This window comes from Tinamus guttatus, unplaced genomic scaffold (genome assembly GCF_059628265.1).
Source record: "Tinamus guttatus ecotype Peru unplaced genomic scaffold, ASM5962826v1 Tinamus_guttatus_pri_ptg000197l, whole genome shotgun sequence".
Classification (NCBI taxonomy): Eukaryota; Metazoa; Chordata; class Aves; order Tinamiformes; family Tinamidae; genus Tinamus; species Tinamus guttatus.
Window position 1 is genome coordinate 2,358,694 of NW_028288731.1, and position 14,973 is coordinate 2,373,666.

Genomic DNA, 14,973 nt, shown 5'->3' on the forward strand with positions numbered 1-14,973 from the left:
CTCAAATTTGTTGAAATTTTCAACTCTCAGTTCTCAAAAGGTGATTCTCTGAAATCACCTCCCCGCATTTTAGCCAGTTTTGATAGTGAATGATGGATTGGTATTGAGCTCGGAAAAACGTGGAATAAACACCACAAAAATCTTCCTGAAAGAAAATAAATAAATAGGTCCCAAAGTGGCTATAAAGCTGTCCCACAAGGGAATGGGAAAAGCACTGCTTCACAAGTTTAAAACTACAACAAAAAAATACTCATCGGCAATGGAAAAAACATCCCAGTGACACATGGAGATATTCCTAATACTGGTTTCAACCGGGAAACAAAAAGCCACACTGACTTTTACTTCCACAACATCTGAATTTCACCACATCAAGAAAGTTCACTTTTTTTCCCCATCACATATTTCCAAAGGTACGTTAAGACACAACTAAAAATGAACAGAAATTGGCCAAATCTCTTCCACGCTTTTGACTTTGGTATAACCACGAAAGAATGAACATGGGACTCTGTCAAGCACCCCAGGACAAGCTCTTGGCCTCTTGTGCTTTCTAACATGGGGACATTTCTAACATTTGCTACCTTTTCAGATGAATGAACTGCTCCCTTTTATCCCAATCTCTTCTTTTAAGATCTTTATCATCTCTGAGCTGCAAATTAGCAGGACAGGATGCCACTACATGTTGCAGCACTTGAAAATAGCGTCGGCACATTTAATCCTGAGAGCTTTCTTCACTTTAAGAGGTGGCATTGGTTACAATCCAGGAAAATAACGCATGGATGGAGGAAACGGATCGATACTTTCCTAGAGCCCTGCGAGTGGCCTCATGTCATTAATCCCATCAGGCCGCCTCTCCTCGCTGTCACCCGGGAACGAGGAGCTGCAAATGCAGCTTCGTGGCTGCAGCGGCAGCGAGTCCGGCTGCAGGGACAACATTCACCGGATGACAGTGTCTCCTCTAATGGGGCCGGACAGCTAATTGATCACAGCGGTGCGTTGGAGAGGCTGCAGCAATGGAAACGCCTGTCTCTGTCACCCAGGAGTATGTGGCACTTAACAGAGATGCTCCAAAGGACAGGCCAGTGATCCTGGGGACGTGACGTCCTCTGCACAGCCTTCTGAACAGGTTTTCCCTTATTTCCAGAGCAAATGTTCAAAACCAGCCTCCATCCAGCGCAAAATCCCAGTCCTTAGCTGTGCATTTCCCCAGGCCAGTTGTTCCCTTGGGACACTTCCTTCCCAGGTCTCCTCTAGCAATTTCATTAAAAAGCTACAGACTCCCACCAGCCGGTCTTGTGCCTCCGAGATGGGGCGAAGAAGTGCCTGAACCACAGGATGCAGGGAGTGGCGTCCACGCTGCACTGCCTCACAGGCTGGGGATACTTTAGAAAGGCCACTGAATAAGTCATATACACAATGCTGTGGAACAGGGATTTTATGTTAGTCACATCTCAAAACCCACAGAAAGCAATTCTGCTTCCAGGTACCAAACGTAACCCTCCTAGCACAGGTGTCAGCACACATCCATGTACTTCTAAGGCTCTGGAATAATCCTACATCTTATGAGTCACATACCGTCACCTCTTATGAGTCAACCCTATTGTTTCTAAGCACCATCCCCAGGCTTTTTTGTGAGGCTATAAAAAGGGAAACAAGCTCCCACTGCTGCTCTTGCCCCTCCAGCTGAAATAATTGAGCCTTCACTTCAGGAAAGAGAGCTAGGTCATGAAGCACAAAATCTCTTCCTGCATTGGCCATAGTGGGGCCTTAACCAAGCTAAAGATGAACCAGAATATACATTTTGTTTTAATAAAAGTTGAACCTGCTTCCAGCAGCCGTGTCCCTTTCCAAGTGATGTAGCTCCAGATGACATGACAAGCAAGGCTGGGCAGGAAAAGCAGGCACTGGTAGGCATCAACCAATACCAACATCGACCCATCCTGATACTGACAGCCATTGATGCTTGCTCATTTCCTTACCTAGCCATAGAGATCAATATCAAAACGTAATGATAACTATCAATAGATATTGATACCAACACATACTCGTAACTATCAATACCTACCGACCACAATCCTTATCAATAGACATCAATACTTGTTATCTAAAGAGGCATTTACAGCTTTCTGTCTTGGGCTGGGGAGTTGGGTACTATCCTTAAGCGGGTGTGTTCAGGGAAGTAGTGTGGGAAGTCAGGGAAGCACCTGAAATTTCCTGTGGCAATACTCAACACTCAGAGCCAGAGAAGCTCTCCAGTCTTGCTCTGAAATGGTCACCTGTGCAGACTGTGAATTTTTCCCCCTAACTGCAATAAGGGAGCCCCTGCACTCACAGCACTCACTTTTTTTTTTTTTTTCATGTGAATAACGAAACAGTTGCAAACAAACGCTGCCTCGAGTCACGTATCTTGCCCCCTTTATTTGTTTCCTACCTGTCAGGTTATAACGACAGCTCCATTAGTTTGGGATTCTACTGAATAAACAAGTGAAGATGCCTCATTTTTTTGAATTTGCTTCATTCTCCCTGGGCTTCCCAGCACCACCATGGTCCCCCTGGGGCTCCACTGCTGACCTGGAAGCGGCTACCGTAAGGCCTGATGTTGCTGCAGTGCTGCCAATGAAGGACATCGGGATCACCGCGTTGACAATCACAACTCAGCTCCCGGAGGAGGAACAGGGCTCCCAGCAGCTTGGAAAACCCTTCGCATACGCTGCAGTCATTAGCAAACGCGCTGAGCGGTGAGGGACACCGGCATGGCTGATTTGCCAGACCAAGGTTGTCACCTGGTGACACCACGGAGGCTGCAGCCAGCTGGGGCAGCCCATGGCCAGCCAAGCTCCAGAGCGACGGGCATGGGGCCATGTCTTAAAAAGCTGATGCTCTGCAAAACCACGTGCAAACGGGGCCGCGCAGAGCGCGCCTGGCAGGAGCGCTTCCTCACGGGGAACCGGGCTGATGATGCCCTTGTAAATGACAAACCTCATTAGGAGGAACAGCTCTCACGCCTTTAACCTCGCTTCTCCTTCCCCGCTCCACCTCTTCCTGCACCTCGCTGCCACTCACTGGAATACTGAGACAAAACACTGTGGAAAAGGGACTGCTTTCCTCTCCTCTTGGCTTCTCTGGCAATTAGCTAAGCTGAAAGTCAGTGTACTTTAAATGGTATAATTGAACTCGGGGATCAGTCGGTCACTTCCTCCTGAATGAACATGAAAACATATTAGAAGGATGAATTTTGGTGCTACCCTGTGACACTGTCATAGTTCTTCAGAGCTTTATTTCATATTTTCTTGCCTTGCATTGGCTTTAAACTTCCAAAAAGCATAAAGGAGGACAGGGAAAGGGAAAAATGTAAGAATTTGGTGTCATTGCAGATTGCTTGAAAAATAAAAATACAAGTGTAATGGCATTTTTTCAGAATAAAACACACACGTTTTTCCATCATTTTCCCAGGACTACCCAAGACGTGTGGAGAACTGACACTCCAACCACCACCTTCAAAACTGAGCCATGCTTTAGCAGCAAAAAAAAACGCCATCAGTGGGCTTCAGATGAGCCCAACTGTGTTGAAAGTCTGTATATAACTGGAATTTCCATCTCTAATGGGCACACAGCTCACAGAGGACAACCTTCATCTGTCCCTGTCCGAAAGGAAAGTATGGCTTATGTGCTCCACCAGACTCAGATCTAGGTCTGAGAGGTGTTTCCCCATAGGGCTTCAAACAAATGCATTCATTTCATTCCATCTCAGTCATAATGACCTGAATACAACATGTCCTCTCCTTGCTCATCACCTGCTACCTCTCCTCATGACACAGTTCTTCAAGGCAGCAAAACTACCGCATCTCACATGTGCTTGTACCAAACTTGCAGGGGGTTGCTTTGAACCCCTGCTGGAAACACCACTGATGGAAATACCACTCCCAGCCCTCATGGTCTACATTTCTACACCAGGTAATTCCTCCTGGTACTCTCAACGGGAGCATGATGCCCAGACCACGTCTGGGTATCCCAGTCCCAGCTTGGATCAGTTCTCTTCCCTGCCAGACACTTGCTTTGTGACACTATCTCTCTGACAACAAAGCTACACAGATGTGTGTGTCTGTGTATACATGCATACATATATATATATATACATATATATGTATATGTGCATGTGTGTGTTTATATATAATTACACATGTATATTTTTATCAGTTCTCAAGAGAGGATCATTTGGCTCTACATTCTTTATCAACAAATAATAATTAACAGCTAGAGTTCATTTTGGGGACAAAAGATTTGGGATTCACTCTGGTAGCAGAGTGACTTGAAGCAATAGGGTTGTGTTGTTTGACAGTCCTGGCACATACTTCGTTCTGTGGAGAAAATGCAATCTGCTAACTGTTCAAGCGCGTACACGGACAACGCGCACTTCATCATAATTCTGTCAACAAAATGCTAACTTGCTTAAATAATTCTCCCAACAAAACAAATTAACTTAAAATCCTTTTGTTCACAAAATAGATTTAAACATTTAGGCAAGTCGTGTAAATACTACAGGCTGTTAGCTTAACATGTGCAACCCAAACATACAGCTTACCTGAATCAGCAGTTCCTGTGCACCAGGCTGGGATGGTCCTGAGTCTTTCAGCTCTTCCCTCCGGTCTAAGGTCAACCTGGAAAGATCAGTCAGCTGGCAGGCAACACAAACCACTGAACCAGGACCATGCAATTGACTTTTTTCCCTATTTTTACTTAATCACAAGTGACTGGCAAGAAGAATTTGACATAATAAACATGGCAAGCCTAAACAAATCAGTTAGTTCCTCTGAATAAGAATGGCTTCATTCTTAGATGTGAAGCCTGACACAGAATTTCCATGACAAGCCTTCAGATTAGATAGCAATTTAATGAGGGACTACAGCTAAAATACCTTAGTAGGGTTTTTATTAAGAATGCAAAACTCTAATCACCGTGCTTTTAGGTATTATGTGTCTAAAGTTCATTACACCTATGAGGAAATTTTCTTCTGCCTGTTCTGCATTGCTCCAAATTGAAGCTTAGTTTCCAGGGAATTCACTGGTCCCTCTCCCGTCTCTCCTGCGCACGGAGAAGGCCCGGCCCCACTGCAGCTGCTGGAGAGGTCAGGGATGGCTCATCCAGAGGCACCAACCCAAATTTCCATGTTTGTGAGGACTCCCCTCCTGAGAGCAAACCCCTCTGAGCTAAAACAAGCCTGTTAAACAGGTTTGCAAGGGTCCTTTCTGCTGCCGCCCAAGCCCTGCCTGTCCTGCTGCTCTGCTGCATTTTAATAACAAAGGAACACAGAGATAGCTGGGCCTGTGTCTGTAGTAATGTCAGTCAAGGAATTTGGCAGGCTGCTGGAAATACAAAACTCTTAAATCTGCTTTTTCAATATTCTTCCATTAGTATAAATAGGCTTTTTGTCTTCTTTTAGGGGGGTATTGTGGTTACTATGGAGTTCATTTCCAGGTGTGTGGAAAGTGTACAGTAACAGGAGAAAAATACCATATTAATATTTAATATAACACTTTTTATGAGCATGAAAAGAATAAAAAACCATTCAAATGCAAATGCAGCCTGCAAGAAAGGATAAAGTTTTATGTTTTTCCAGTAATGTCTTCATTTTGCTGAAGACCGCCTTGGTCTTGAGCGAGCTCAGAGCGCCAGTGTGCGTGCAGCTCCCAGTACTGAAAAGCTGCCTCTGGCCAAAGTCCTACTCTCTGTCTGAGAGGCTTTTGTGATGCTATCTCGTCACAGCAGTCTTGGAAATACAGTGGGTTTATTAATCCCTTCAGAGCCACATGCTGTAGCCCCAAAGGGACAAAGCCTCTCCTACCTTCTAAGGCTTGAATGGAGCAGCCCAAACTATGGGTTGCTCCCTACAGCTTTTCTGGGCAATATTTCTTTTTCCTCCTGTGAAATGCTTTGAATAGACCAAGGACGACGAAATGGTCTGGCCTGGGATTTTCAATGGAGTTTCTGCATGCTAGATACCCATGTCCTGAATTTCAGCGTATTCTAGGTCTCCAACCACCATGAAGCTCTTTTGATAACTAATACATTTTGTTATCTACATCTCAAGCACAGCATAATAGTTACCAACTGCAGAAGCTTTCAAGTGTCACCCAAATATCTGCAAATAAACGTAAGAGTCGGCCTAGCTAGAAGTTTCTCCAGCAAAAAAAGGTGGGAAGGAGGTAAAATGGGGTTATGTCTTAGTTGGAGTCATTTCTGCCTGTCACAGAGCTACCCTCCATCTACTGCAACATGTACAGGGCCAGACAGGCCAAGGCCATGTCACTGAATCTGCTTAAACAAGTTAACAATTAATTTTTATACATACATATATATATATATACACACACACACACACACACAAATCTGCAACATTACTCGAGCCTCCCCTTGCTTCCTCTCAGCAGGACAACCCGTGGAGGCTGCAGCACTTGCAGGAGCCTGAGATGTGACAGCAATAGTTCAGACAAGGACAGTGAGCAAGAATAGGGACAGCAAAGCAAAGGGGGAGTACAAAGCTTCTCTGCTTGTTCTTTAACTTGGATATCTCAGACTCTCCAGCACCCTAACCTGGGAAATCCCCTCTCTGAAGAAGTGCTTAGGAGGACATAAATAAATGGAAATTTATATGGAAATAAACAGCCAAATATACATGAGGAAGGGAGGGGAGGGAAAGGAGCAATTCATTATTGTGGCTCACATACCATTATGCATTCATAAATTCCAAGGCAATATATTTTTCTTCATTGCTTGGATAATAAATCATCATTCGATTACAAAAGGGGAGTACCTGGATAGAACAGCAGCCTCTCTGAAAAATACTCCTGGCAGATGAATGACAGGAAAATTTATGGTGAATTCAGTTGCCTGACTGTCCTGCCTCCAGGAGAGAAGATGGTGCCAATAACTAAACCTTTCCTGACAATTCATAGAGCAGACACTGTCCTTGATGGAGTGAGGTTTTCAGACCTCCCTTGGCTTGGTTTTCATTATCCCTCCTTTGGCAGCTTGAAGAATACCTATTAGCAGTGCAAAAGGGTTAGAAAAGAGCCATCCAAGTTGCTACTGAGCCTGAGCTAGCAGGTCTGTCTCCAGGATCTGTGAAAAATGTACAGCTGTGTTCCTGAGTTAGCTGGAGTTCTCCAATCAATCAAAGAGATCCTTCAAGGGTCACTGGTATTCATAAGAGCAGAGAGTTTTCAAGAGAATAAAAAGCTCATCCAGTCTAACAATTCTTCGCCTTTTTCTAGTTTATCTTCATTTTCATTTTCCGGGCTTTTTTTTTTTTTAGACCAACCCTCAATTTCCTTCCCCCTCTATAAACAAAGCTCTTTGCCTCTTCCTTTCAGTTTGTATTTTTGATTCATTCTTCATTTTTCTCCCAATAGACTCGCAGCTAAGTCTAAGCCTGCAGTACAGCAGAAAGTCTGGCCACCCAGGCAAACTGTCCTCAGCAGAGGAAGGGGAGCTGAAGCCAAGTGTGTGGCAGAAGGTGGCCACGTGAAGAGCTGCTCCTCGCTGCAGTATGGGCAGATACCTGGGAGCCCAGTCCATGGACCCAAAGGGAACCAACAGAAGGCTGGAGTCCCACGTTGGCAAAGGGTAATTCATCTGGCACCTGGACAGGGACATACTTCCTCCAAGAGGAGCAAGCCTTAGAAATATGTAGGTTTTAATCTGAAAATTGCCTGTTGTAAGTTTGGGGGCAAACTTTGTCCCTGGATTGAGCTTTGCGTTTTTGCACTGCCTCACCTGCCAAAAAAACACACCTGCAGTCTGAATCAGTTGGCCCTTTTAGAGGAAAAGGTCCCTTCTAACATCAGGGGAGGAAGGGATATGGGCTAGGATTTATGTCAGCAAAGATTAGACGCCTACCTCTGAATTAGACACATAGAAGCCTCCCATTCTGGTGGTAGGGAGAAATAGTGCATTCCACCACATCCTCCTAATGCAGCCATCTGAAACAGGTCAGGTGAATCATGCTCTGGGAATGCCTATTTCCTAGCAGTGCTTATAAATAAAGTCTAGATGAGTGGCTCATCTGCTGCCCACTGAGGCTAGGTAGAAGGAACCAGGTAGCTAAGTTGGAAAACATGAAGAAAAGGCCTTATTCTCCTGATAATTTCCAGTTTTTGGTGGCAATTCGAAGTTACAGAGAGGCAGAAATAAGCAAGTTTGGTGTCCCAGCTTTCTGCCTGGAGGTGCTCTGTCTCCTGTTCTCACTGGCCAGATTTAAAGAACTGCACAAGGTACTAAGTAGCAAAAAGTCAAGCTCAATCACATTCATTCTCAATCCATAGTGTTCAAAGACCTCCCAAAAGTGCCCTACACAAAGCAACTGGAACATTTTCCAGAGGAATCATCCAAGAATACCAATAGTTATAAAATACAGTTTGTCAGTGGTTAAAAGAAAAGACATTCGAGCAATAAATGCGGAATGGTTACTCCATCAATGACACGAGCACAAAGCTCTGATGGTTCACATCAGTCTTGGAAAAATCTCAGTCTTCCTGTTGTGCTGCTATAGGGGGAAATGTCCTTCAGGGACCATTTCACTCACCATTCCTGCAGTACTTGCTCCATAAGCTTAACATCCATAATTCCATTGAAACATGAGAAAGTTATGTTGACTTACCCCTGCCAAAAGCTTTGTATCAAGGCTCTGCTCAGATATGGATTTCTCCAGGCTGGTTGCACCAGCAGGCCTTTGAAAGACAGATCTCAGCCTTTACCTTGTTGCACTGTGGACAGTCCTTGAAATCTGCATTCCCTGGGTGCAAAGCCCTGTCAGAACTGAAGAGCAGCATTTTACTGCAACTGCATATAGCTCAAGGGTATATATTTCTCTGCCCTCATCCAAAGATGAAATCTCTTCTGTGGAGTAAACAAACCTTTTCTATAGCTCTCCATTACAGCATCATTTGGCAGGGTTAAGAGGCAAGTATGTTTCACACTTGATGTAGAAAAATATCTGGTTTGAGTTTTCACCTAGTCATGATTCATCATCGGATAGAGATCCCATCTCCGACGCCCTAGGGCCTCGGCTAAACACCGTAATGTAACAGATTTTATTAGCAGTTTCAGGAAGGTAATCTAACACTAGATTAGCATTAAATGGTCCAGCAAAGTAGACATATGAAGGCGTCTGTAAACATCCTCCAGTACCCTTAATAGAAAGAACATTTGGATTTTAGGTCAAGAGGATTTTATTTAGATGCTCTAAGACACTGATTTGCTTTGTATACGAACCGCCAAGTGATTAATGGTTTTGTGAGCTCTTTTGCTCATCAAAGCTAAAATAACTTGAAATATTGTATCACTCACCAATAGATGGCTGGCTAAAGCTAAATTATAAAATGATCATTGCATTTCAGTCGTTTGTTGAATACATGGCTTCCCTGATAGGAGAAATGTGATCAGGAAATAATCTCCTACTAAGAAGACAACTCGAATCCCCTTCAGGGAACAGGCTGCAAGTGTACAGCAGCAAGGATGATATATTAGCATTTCAAGAAGAGTCTGAAATCAGTACGGAGCAGGCCACCGAGGAATAGCTAAAATTGCTTTATCTTTATCTGTTAATATTTCTGGAAAAATTGCAGTATTGCAGAAAGACCAAGAACGTCACTTATATTGAATTGGATCTGTGACTGTGCTGGATCTAGTCAGAGCCTGCAATATGTGAGATCCCCCAATTAAAAGTAGGAATTTCAGTCCAGAATAGGACTCCTTTATCAATGCTACTTGTAAGTCTTGGGGTGAAGAGAGACTAAAAGGTCAATAGTTTTTAAAGGCAGACGGTATATTCTAGTGGTGCCCTGGAGACTCCTTACAGTGGCATAATTTTCTGAAGGAGCCTCTGCCATTTCCCTAACACCTCTTTGAGGGATTGAATGCCCTGAGCAACTTTGTCAAACACTGCTCCCAAAGTCTTTTCCTTTTCATGTTTAATGTTTCCTTCACATGACATCTCAGAAGTTTTGCCCATGAAAACAAACTAAATACTTGCAAAGATCTGCAGTTGCTCAGAAAATGAGCAGTTTCAGTGATTTTATATGTGAGATAAAATACTACATAATAGAGAAGTTTAGGATAGTAAACAAATGAGCTTAAGCAACTTTCTAACCAGCTCAAATGATTTATAGCTTCTTGAGCTCTTGAGACCAATTCGCAACTCTGATGACTTTCTGCTGAAGGCATAGTTAACAAAACTTGAATTCTAATCTTGGGTTTTCCCCAAAAGGATGTTTTAACTAATCAAAACAGCCAGTTGGTATTCCAACGAATGGGCAATCGAGGGCTATAAATACCTGCAACGTAGCAGACAGGCTAAAACGACACTGAGCGACCCGAAAATGGTATCAAAAACATGCACCAAACTGAGCCCGTTCATTTCTGAGGGAGAGATGCGTTCTAGTTACCCGGCCTATGTGTCTTGGAGCACCCTGGAAAAGCATCCAGGACAACCAAGGCTTTCCTACCACCCTCCTTCCTCTTCGCACATGCAGCAGCTCCCTCTGCCTCCCGCGCTCCCCACCTCTCCCTAAACAAACAGTGATTTATTATTTTGGCGCTGAAAAGATGCAGTAGCAGACGAATGGAAATGGTGAAAACTGCAGCCACTTTGCCTAGCAATTATACATGTGACAGTTCCATTTATCTATTAGTCCAGCAGCTTAATTTACATCCCCACTTAATGGTTAATTGGGGAATTGCACTTTTCTGCAAAGACAGCCAAGGTTTGACCAAGTATCTTGAAACAAAAAGCCTCTTCTAGTAAATACCTCAGCAATTAATTACACAGCCAAAACAGCCAGCAGCAAGCAAGGATAAGGAAGAGAAGGAAGAAAATCACAGTATTTCCATGTGGAAATTAAATAAGCAGCCCAGTAAGATGTAGATGAAGTTGCTGCTGTGCATAGAATACCATGATCCACCTCCCACGCCAGCAGGAGGTGTGAGGATGCAGCCCGCATTGTGTAACACCAGTATCTACATTTAAATGCTATAAGGCTGGCTGAAATGGGCTGAAAAACCCCGAAGGAGATTTAATATTTGTTCTTTTTGCTTGTACTTTCTTTCTTGCTCCTTAGAGTTCAACTGGGTTTTAAAAGTTTTTCTCTTTAGTTGGCAGGGTAGAACATTTACTAAAATAAAATCAAACCAAAAAGGAAAAAAAAAAAAAAAAAAAAAAAAAAAAAAACAGTATTTACAGGACTTTAGAAGAAGAAGATTTAAAACAATTACAAGAATGATGATGAAAATTAATCACAAGAGACGGCATGGTGAGAGGAGTAAAAAGATGATTTACAACTCTGCAGCACAGAAGCAATTCACACCCTGAGCAAAACTTTGGTCAGCCTTACACCAGGTCAGGGATTTCCTGATTGCACTTTGCTTTTGTCAGCAAACACTGACCCTCTGCAAATGCATCCGCTACTTACTGCGGAAAGCTTGGACAGGGTTTCTTGCTGGCTGGATTCCTCCAGTCCTCAGTGAAATACCCTTGTGACGAGCAGCTGCACAGCGAGCCTGGCGAGCAGCGAGCATGAGCACTTGCCTGTTGCAGGAGAGCCCATTCTGACCCAAGTAGAGCCAAAACGCGAGTTTTGGTGCATGGCATCTAGGCAAAGGGCTCTGATCCCTCCTGGCTACGGGCCCTTGCTGAGGGTATGCTTGAAAAGCCACGACGCTGGTCTCCAGGTGTCCAAGGAGTACAGTCGGTCACAAGGAACAGGGAAGAGCCTCCCACGTCAGGGCTGGCTTGATCTAATGCTGGTGACAGTCCTGCTCCCTGGGAGGTCCCCAGACCTTCTGTTCTTCATGAGACACCACGAGGCAGACACTGTGAAGGCAAACAGTGCACTGAAACATCGCCTGGGTTAGCAGGAAACGTGTTGACATGATTTCATGAAAAGGAAACTCCTGATGCAATCCAGGGAGCTGATCGCTTTTGGGCTTATCCACACTTTATACATTACTGAGAGAGAACTTCAAAATAAGAGACAGGGTCTTGAGAGGTGGCCTGGCACAAGGAGACAGCAGTAACAACACATCTCTCATTGAAAGCCCGGTAGCCACTTCTACACAAGACAAAACTTGGCCAGCTGAGAAAGTGCAGGCACCATCTGGAAGTCATACTGCAAAATCAAAGCCACCTCCTCTCCAGAACAAGAATAACAGAAGCACAACATTTTTTATTTTATGATTTCAAAATGCACGGTCCTCCAGTGTTATCCACGCTGTTCTGCTCCTGTACTAACAAAAAGGGTAACTGTTGCTAGATGGCATACGCCTTTTCTGCACGGTTCATATTCTCCCTTGTTTACCTAAGGAGATGCTGTAGCTATACAAAAATACATAATTTCCTCGCCTCCAACAGAAACTTGTAAGTTGAGATAAACATTTACAGAAAATATTGAAATCATCCCAGCCCAGATCCTCTCTCACGGATTTGACAGACATCATCTGAGATAGGATCATCTAGAACAGAATTACCAGCCAAATGTTGCCAACTAACTGGAAATAAATTCAATCTGAAATCATTCTAATATTCACATGTTTTCTTTGGAGCTGAGTATTCAAAAACAAAAATGATCATTTATTAAGTGTATTATAGACTTCCTCGGCTACAAATCACTAGGCAGCAGATACTACTTCGCATTTTGCCTTGAGAAAACTTGCAGAAAGCAGAAAATGAAACTTTTTGTGTTCCTGGGAGTGGGGGAGGCAGCTGGCTCACTCCTCATCCTCACCAACAAAACTGCCTAATCACATCACTGAGCACTGAACCTCGGCTCCAAGGGCTCTGTCTTCTGCTGCTAGTTTCTAAAAGCACAAGGAAGATCTCCCCCAAGCGGGATTTGCATCACTAATTATTATGGAATAATTAGGAACAACAGATGCAAACTTCTGAACTCACTGAGCCTGGCAAAATTCCCCGGAGCTCAGAGTTTTGGAGATGCTGAGATTTTAATTTTGATTTGTGCAGGCGCTGGGATGCTGTCACGGAGATCCAGAGGATGGTACCAGACTTACAAGAACGCACCACTGCAACACAGTTACCCTGACCTACCCAAGCAGTCAGAGTTAATGCATCACTCCTGGTGGCTTTATAATTTAATATTTTAATGGAGACTTCCCACATGTCAATAACAGGCCTTCACAGGCTAATAAATGATGTTATATTTTTCTAAAACACATTTCAAATGATTTTTAAGAGTCTTTTTTTTTTCAATGCAGTTAGAGAGTAATAGAAGATTTTTAAAAAGAACAAGGTCCTTTTGTAAGTTAAGGAAGACCTGTCAAAAGCGAGCTTTCCTATGCTTGGGAAAACTCTACTACCTTAAGCAGGTCTTACAAACAGGACCATCATTTAAAGATTTGAATGGTTGCTTTGGAATATTTACTTAGAGAAGAATTTCTAGATTGCGATGCTGGCTGACACCTATAAATGGTGTCATTATAGGTATGTCACCTATAAAAGGTGATGATGTCCAGAAAAGACCATATGAGAAATCATCACATGTCTCTTGAACAGTGCTTCCAATATGAAGATTAATTTCAGGAATCATCTTCCAACATCCGGATTGTTGCTGGATAAAATGTCACCCAGAGATCCTCCGCAGAAAAGGATGCTTTTTGGGAAGAAATGCGTACATACTTCATAAACCCTGCCTTCGATGAAACTGTGATTCTGAGTACTTAATCAGCCATTTAGTAGATCCAGGAAAAAAAAAAATATATATATATATATATATATATCTTGTATCTTGTTTACTTATTTCCTCCATTCACAAAACTTAGTATTTCTTCAAAGTACTGATATTTGACAATTTTAAGTCAGCATTTTCCCCTCTACAAGCCATACACGAATCTCTATCCATCTGAAGCCATCAGAGCTCTAGATGTTTCCTCAGGTAGAGCTCAGCTTGAGCTGAAAGACTCCAGGAAAAACACAAATTGAGCTTCTTCATGTTCACTTATTTGCTCAAGTTTTCATTTAATGAAAGAGAGGAGAGCGAAGCTTAACCCAGTGCACAACAGCCTTGTGAGTGACATTCAGTGCCTGTGGCATTCCCAGAACCCACGGGCACATGCTAGTAACTAATACACCTGTTTGAAGCACTTGGTAGTCATTAACTTCAGAAACTGGCCACCAACTGGCAGCTTGGACATAGGCCTTTAATAACCCAAAGAAAGGGCTAGACTGAGAAGAGATCCTGGCTTCCACAGCCTGGGGAACAGCCTACGAGATGCAAAGGCAGCTCCAAAAAGCCCAAATTTTGCTGGGACCAGCAGAGGTCATTCAGAGCTTTATGAAGGGGGGATTATTATGATTTAGACTGAAACCCAGATGGAGGCAGATGCACAGTGCTCCCTGGCAGCAAAATATTCAACAAAAAGAGCAGAGCACATTGACCTAAAGCCTGGTGAGACTACTTCATCCTTCAGCAGTAAAACTCTTCATGAAAGTTTATGGAAAACTAATATAGCAAACAGCAGGAGAGGGCTGTTTGGGGTGCACTCACTCAGCTGGGCTCCACACGTTTCCTTCGGCTGCCTCCATTGACAGCAGAGGGAAATTACCTTCATTCTGAAGATGAACAAGGACTCTGGCCCCAAATTCCCTCCTGGAAGATATTCCCTCTTTCCCAGGCCCAGCAGACAGTGCTGATCCTGGCTTCTCTGCATTTCTCGGGTACAGCTAATCACACAATGTAGAATTTGCAGAAACATTCCACATTCCAGTGCCTAATAACTGCATAGTTAGCTCAGATTTACAGACGTAGGCGAAAATCCCACAGGCCACCTATTCCCTTTCTGGAAGACCTTAATGCAATTCTTGCATCAATAATCCTTAAAGAAAAAAAATCACTGAGAACTAGACTGAACTATAGGATAGTCGAAAGGCTGAAAAAGAGCCAGCAAAAGTTACAGAAGTGTCACATTTTC